This window comes from Poecilia latipinna, unplaced genomic scaffold (genome assembly GCF_001443285.1).
Source record: "Poecilia latipinna isolate Pla-1442-1.1 unplaced genomic scaffold, P_latipinna-1.0 Scaffold293, whole genome shotgun sequence".
NCBI classification, from domain to species: Eukaryota; Metazoa; Chordata; class Actinopteri; order Cyprinodontiformes; family Poeciliidae; genus Poecilia; species Poecilia latipinna.
The window spans coordinates 81,168-88,156 of NW_015112909.1; the positions used below are offsets into that span (position 1 = coordinate 81,168).

At 38.0% G+C, this 6,989-nt stretch overlaps 1 long non-coding RNA gene across 1 annotated transcript; it reads right to left on the reverse strand.

Moving 5' to 3' along the window:
- Positions 1-1,206: 1,206 nt before the first annotated feature.
- LOC106948529 (uncharacterized) lies at positions 1,207-2,026 on the reverse strand. Its single transcript, XR_001425192.1, has 3 exons — positions 1,875-2,026; positions 1,422-1,471; positions 1,207-1,308 (listed from the first exon to the last, which is right to left on the reverse strand). It is a non-coding gene; the product is annotated as an uncharacterized LOC106948529 (long non-coding RNA).
- Between the last annotated feature and the right edge of the window lie 4,963 nt (positions 2,027-6,989).

Here is a 6,989-nt window from a genome sequence, read left to right on the forward strand (position 1 = left end):
AATTATAAGACTGACTCTGAACAACTGGATTAAGTATTTGTTTAAACTCTTGAGTCCTGATGGAAATGGGAGGAAATCCATAAGACTAATTTTAAATGCATTATTTGTAGTTATTTTTAAACACATTTCATGTGCTGAGGCACATGCAAAAAACATTTCTCACATTTACAGGTGGATTTATAGTTCCCTGCAAAAGTGTTCATGCATATTGAGCTTAAATGCTGTAGAAAGTTATTTATCTTTTTGTCCTAAATTTCTGCTCACTGTATATTGAAGGCTGCTAAGTTTATTACTCTGATGGAGTGACTGGCACTGTGCAGCACCACTTTAAGCATCAGTGCAAATACAAACACAAAAAAAACAAACTTAGAGCAGTAAAATAATCCATCCAACCAAACAAGTTACAATTCAATAACAGGAGAAATATTCAGGCATAATTTAAGCCTTATGACAGAGAATTAAGACCAAATTAAAACAATTTAAATTACTATAATAAAAACATAAAATTACTACCCTTATGAGAATAAAGTTGAAATAACACAAGAAAAAGTTGAAATAAAACCAGAACAAAGTTGTAATATTATGACTTTATTCTGGTAATATTACGATTTCATTCTTGTAATACTACAACTTTAGTTTCAAATCATTCAACTTTATTCTTGTACAGCATATTGTTGTAATTAAATGTTTTTTAATTCTAGGTATGGCCCTAATACTACATCCTATAATCCCCACCAACACTGGAATTTATTTTTTTATTTTAATAGCAATGGCGCAATGCCCGATTGTTGATTGTGATTCAACAATCGGGAGCTTTTTGAAGCATCTCATTTTCCACACACCAAAAACCATTAACTTATTGCCAGAAAAGACTGGGAAAAGAGCGTCTTTGGTGATTTTTTTTTTAAAGCACAATTGAACTCCAGATCCATTGTGGTAGACTATTTGTGTAACTCCTTGGTCAGCAATGTACGCCACCATGTGCTAATCCATAGGATGTGACAAGTTTTCATATTAAAAGTACACGTTTCCATTATTTACTTACCATTTCACAATAATGGTGCGCCTTAAAGCCCCTCTTCCACATGTTGACCTCTGCAGTCTTCAGCTTGCCAACAGGTGTTTCTCGTGACCTTTAATAAAAGAAAACAGACTTCTGCCTTGTACCACAAAAAACCCTGAAAACTGTTGCTATTCTTGCTCCAGCCTGAGCACGAAGAAACTTGAATCCAGAGTTTTCACCCTACAAACAGCATGTCATTTTGGCTTGTGATGGAGTGTGTAGTACTGATGTGGAGAGAATAGCTCCTTTAAAACAAACAACAGAGATCACTCAGTTCAACAGTGATGTCTCACAGAGTCATATCTTTGGAGAATAGATATCTGCAGGAATGCGTTTCCAGCAGGGACAGTTTTCAAACCTTTGACTTTATTGAAGGCTCTCAGACTGTGAGGAAACCTCAACACGGACCTGAAAACAGAAATTATATCTCTCAGGTCCAGTTATTGTATTTTGTGTTGCTTGTTTCTGTGGAAAAAAATATACTGACATCATTTAAAAAACATTCCCTGTGATAAATAGCTTACAACTTTCTATTTTGTATGTTTTGGGCAAATGAGAAGAACAGTATTCAGTCGACTGCAAGCCCACACAATACAAACCATGCCCCGTTGACAGAAACAGGCCCATTTATGCGTTAGCATTGGCTAAGTTAGCCGCTAACCTAAATAACCGTTAGCGTTAGCCTTGGATAGGCTAACTACTAGCATTCCTAGGCTGCTGGACCGCAGCGTGTTCTTTTTGTTTTAAAACTTTATCAAGAAAAATGGTTGGCATACAATATTTGTAAGCAACATAAGTTAGATTTATATACCTGCTCTTTTATCAGTGTTCACTGTAATCCAACGGATTATCAAGAAATAAACATGATGAACAACACGGAGCTGAAGTTCGCTTCCGATTGAGACCTCCGGTTCGGCAAATGGCTAAAGGGCGATTCCACCTCATTTCTCTACTACCGTGAGCGTCTTTGTTTTGCTCTAAATCAGTGTTTCTCCACCCTGGTCCTCACCGCCCCCCTGCTCTGCATGTTTTAGATGTGCCTCTATTCCAGAACAGCGACCATCAAGTGCTGCAGAAACCTGTTAATCACCCAGGGATACAATTCAGGTGTGTGGCAGAAGGGAAATACCTAAAACATGCAGGACAGGGGGGCGGTGAGGACCAGGGTTGAGAAACACTGCTCTAGCTTAAGGACATTGGCGCTTACTGGCAGAGAAGAACCTTTGGGTTACATCTGTTTTTGTTTTTTTTTTTCAACTAATTTAGATTTGTTGCTGTGTTTAAGGCAGGATTTGCAGTTTAGTATAAGATGAGAAGTGAGGGTCAGTTTATTCAAGCCTGAACTTTTTTTTTTGGTTACTCTAAATCAGGGGGGCCCAAAGTTGGTCCTCGAGGCCCGGCGTCCTGCATGTTTTAGTTTTCTCCCTTGTTGTAGTAACAACTTGTCAATGTTCTTCTTAGGCCTTCTAACGAGCCATCATTTGATCCAGGTGCGTTAAAAGGAGAGAACTAAAACATGCAGGAAGCCGGCCCTCAAGGACCGACTTTGGGCACCCCTGCTCTAAATTGCCCTGAAGTACTGCTTCAGGACTTGTTTCTCTCCAAGTTCCCTGCGACCCAGCATGGGTCAGTCTGTAGACAATGGATTGATGATTGAAAACCTAACATAAGCCATCTATTGACTTAAAGTTAAAGAAGGAACCCTGTAAACTCCTCCCTGCTCACTACCTCCTAAAATAACACCCACGTTTGTTTCTCTCAGATTCAGCACTTGAAGAAAGTATGACCCGACCCACATAATAAATTCTGCTAATTTCCGAACCAGCCCCGCATCACAAGCGTTTTCTTAAAATTAGATGAACTATGTTTGAATTGATGGTGTTTTGTGTTGAAATGGGAGCCAACTGGAGGTCATACAGTCTACCCACTGTCTGATTTACTGCCGTGTCACTGATAATATCCTGCCGCCGCTGTGATAATGTCCTTTCCACATCCTGCGTCCACATTACCCTTTACTATATGCTTCTGTATTCATCTAATGCAACACAGGTGGTTCTTTCCTCACTCGACAAACGTGGCTCATTTGATTAAATATTACGATTGTTGTTAAACCGCCTGTCTGTTGTGGTTCTTTTCATCTTCTGCCTCTGATTCTTGTTTTGCTTAGATGTGTTTTTTCTTTGCCATTACTGTTAAATTGCACTACTTTATAAATGTTGGTGATTCACTCAGTAAACAAAGTTCAGTCATATATATTTATATATACATTTATTTTAATAAGTAAATTAGTGTGTGCATTTCTTCCACAGTGGAATGCATTTCCTTACTTTAAATTGCTAAAAGATGTTGCAGTTTTTTTCTCCACCAAAGGAGATAATGAATGAAATGATGGAGCTTCTTCATTTAACACTAACATTATATATCAAATATCTTGAAAAAAATGTTACTTCCTGATTTAATACCTTGAAATTGTGCCTTTGTCTCTTTAAAGACTCTTTTTTCTGAAACTACATTTTTTCCATACTACAACACTTCTATATTAACCTTATAACATTTTTACCAGCGTTGCTCTAAGAAGTAGCTCCTATAATGAGCTCAGCAGTTCTAATTTTTCTGGCTAGTCTGAAGGAGCTGAGTGGGGGAGGAGCTACGCCTCAAAGGCGGGGCTAGGTCCAGCCAGGCGTTTAGCACAACTGAATGGTTGCCAGCGTGATTAAAGGATTGCTCAAACCTCCATGAAAAAATTAAGGTAACACTCCAGGTTTGTTTCTGATGAGGGAATAACATTATAACATGATGGAAAGTTTCTGACCAAGCATATTCACTTATCTTTAATCCAAAGTCATTCTTAAATTGCTCTGTGCTTTATATGTGTCACATCATATAGATTATATCAGAATATTCTCTCTGCTCACTTTAAACTGCATCCTGGTTTGGAGTATTTAGTCTGACTAGCATCAATCTGCTGCACCAGCTGCTGGCGGAGTACAACACAAAAAATGTCATTTAGGTGGTATAAAAATGCTGTTTGCAAAGCACTTTTTCATGTCATACAGACCATGTTATATGCAATAATATAACAATTTATTGACTTGTTTTGTAAGGCTGAACAGAGGTTTATGGGCAGTGCTTTATTTTGTTTAATGCCCTTGCTGCAGGCGATACAGCTTACCTTTCTCACTGTGTGCACTTTCATTCTCAAACTGAGGGCTTTTATGGAACAAGTCACTTAATTTCACGCGTTTGGCTGACTCGTTTTTTTCATGCTCTGTGGTTTTTAATTCTTGCCTTTTCTACACCAGATTTAGTCTTTTTACTACCCTGGTTTCATCTAAATGTTCGGTTTCTGAGCAAGAGGCTCAGCTGGCAGTCGGCCTTGGTGCGACTGGCCTGTGTGTCTGCAGCACAGCGAACAGCTTCTCTGTTTTAACTGGGCCACTGGCTCGGTTCTACACCAGCCCTCATAAACCAAACCAACTCTCCTGAAATGTTCCCAGTTCTCCTAATCAGCTACTCTTGGCTTATTGCAGATAAAAATATTCAATAACTTGTACATTATTAGGCGACAAGGATGAAAAAAAAGTCTGACTTTAATCTCAGAAACAAAATATTTTAAACTATGAAAAATCTAATTTTAAAACTCAAATCTATGAAGTAAATTTGGGATAAGTTCAGTGTGGATAAAGTTCAAGTTTACAAATTCTATAACAAGGAAGAAACATTCATGTGATTATGTTCATGTACTAACAACATAATTAACACACACCTAAGGATGTTTATTTATTTGGACTGATAAATTGACAAGAAAGTCAGAATTTTGAGACAAAAAGTCAGACAGAGAAAGGATTGTAAACAAAACACACAAAAATAACTGATCACAACTTTATCTGACTTAAGTATATGAGTCCCAAACTTGAATCCATAGCTGCGTTTCCATTACTAAAGTACGCAAAACTTGGTTGCTTTTCTGCTAATGTCAAAATTTACACAATTTCACAATTGCAGTGTCTCCATTAAATAAGAAATGCTATTAAAATCACACATAAATATGTTTGTTTATGTGACGAATCATTAAAACCATTCTCCTCCTATCACTTCCTGTTGTCTTCTTCGTCGTTTCCAGCAGTAGTAACTTCAGACTTTTGATCACGACTCATGATGTGAGAAAAATGTTTCTATTGCAGCTTTTTTGCAAAATACATTAATCCCGATAAAGTCAAAGTAGAACATAATCTTAGTGCAAAACTTTATCATAAAACATGGGTTTTTTTACGTTGCCATCTTTCCATTTGGCAAATTTATTTTCATAATTCCAATTTGCGAAATTTTAATGTCAGTGGAAACGGAGCTACTGATTTTTCATGTTCCTTTTTAAACTTCCTCTGCTCAGATTGCACATTTTTTATTTTTCCCTCTTTGCTTAGCTTGATTTTCACTTCATTTTCCTGTAATTTTCCCTCTTTATTTCTTCATGTATTGCCGTGCAGCTTCTTTCCTTCTTCCTGTCAGCGATCTACGCCGCTACCTGTCTACCTTTGTGTTTTGTTTTTTTTATTTCGGTCTCCCTCTTTTGCCCCCTGCCTTCCTTTTCAGACTGTGCTGGTTCATTACTCTGCACCCTGCCTTGATGTGATTTCAATGCAAATAGAGAGCTAAACTTAAATGGATCAGGTTGTGTGAGTCGACGCAGACAGGAGAAAGGGAAAGATCTGAGTGCTCAGCTGTGAACGACTTCCATTCTTCTGATTTCCCAAACGGAGAGGCATCCATCATTCCTGCAGAGAGAGGCTGAGTGGAGATGGATGTTGTCTCTCCTGCAGCTGTAAATCACTCCCAATCACATATAAAAAAAAATCCAGCCTTCAATTTCTTTGAAACGTGCATGGTCGCATTTGCACTTCACACACACTCATGTTCTCACAATCCACACAAAGACCACCTGCATGGAAATTTTGTCTGCTTTTATGGGGGGAAATGACTTCTGACGGGGAAATGGAGATTCTCAGCTCCCACAGAAGAAAACAGGGAGTTCCTGCTGTAATGAATTTGATCTAGCAGATGTCACTGAATTTCCTTTATTCATTGTCTTTTTGTTTCTGATTCGACATGAGTGTATGTGCATGTTTTACCAGATTCTACAGTGATCAGTCTTGTGCTAAATAAAACTAATCGAAAGAGATAAAAATGACTGAATTAAATGTTAAACTTCAAATCTAGCTTTTGCTCCCAAACTGCTGATTTAAAGGTAAAGTTTCTCTGGAAATTCCCGTCTTTTGTTATGGATTCTAGAAGTAATTTAAACTTTTTTTCTTGTCCTGTATTCTGTCTGTTCATTACATAATTTTAATGTAAGAACTTGCCCCTGTCAGAGTTAAATGGAAGATGGGATTTTTTAGAAGCAATTTTCTATGTATTGTGCTATAATGCCAATTGTGTCTCCAGGGAGAATCAATGTTTTTATGTGCAGGTAAAGTGCTGGCTTGGATTTCAATTAGATGCTCCCTCAGGCTCCAACTGGCACAAAGAGAGCTGGATATTAAATATCGTCAATTAAAGTATTTCTGGTGTTAATCCTAAATGCTTTTCTACATTAATTTGTACCATTTCCTTCCTCCAAAACATTTCAAGGTGCAGCATCAATGTGCTAAGGCAGGTAGAAGTCAGCCTGTCTTTGTTATGCCTCTGATTCATCAGGAAAGTAATCCTGGCAGGCCGATGCTCTCACTGCGTTCCCGCACATATCCACTAGGTGGCACATTCGCTGAATCTTTCAAATCACCTTCGTACGAGTCCAGCTGCAAGTATTAGATGCTTAGCCGAAATTTGACCTTCCAGCTTAGAAAATGTGTGTCAGAGTGAAAAAGAACGATAACCAACAGCAAAATAAGTGACTTCCTGTTGGAAGGGGGTGGGGCTAAAATGGTGT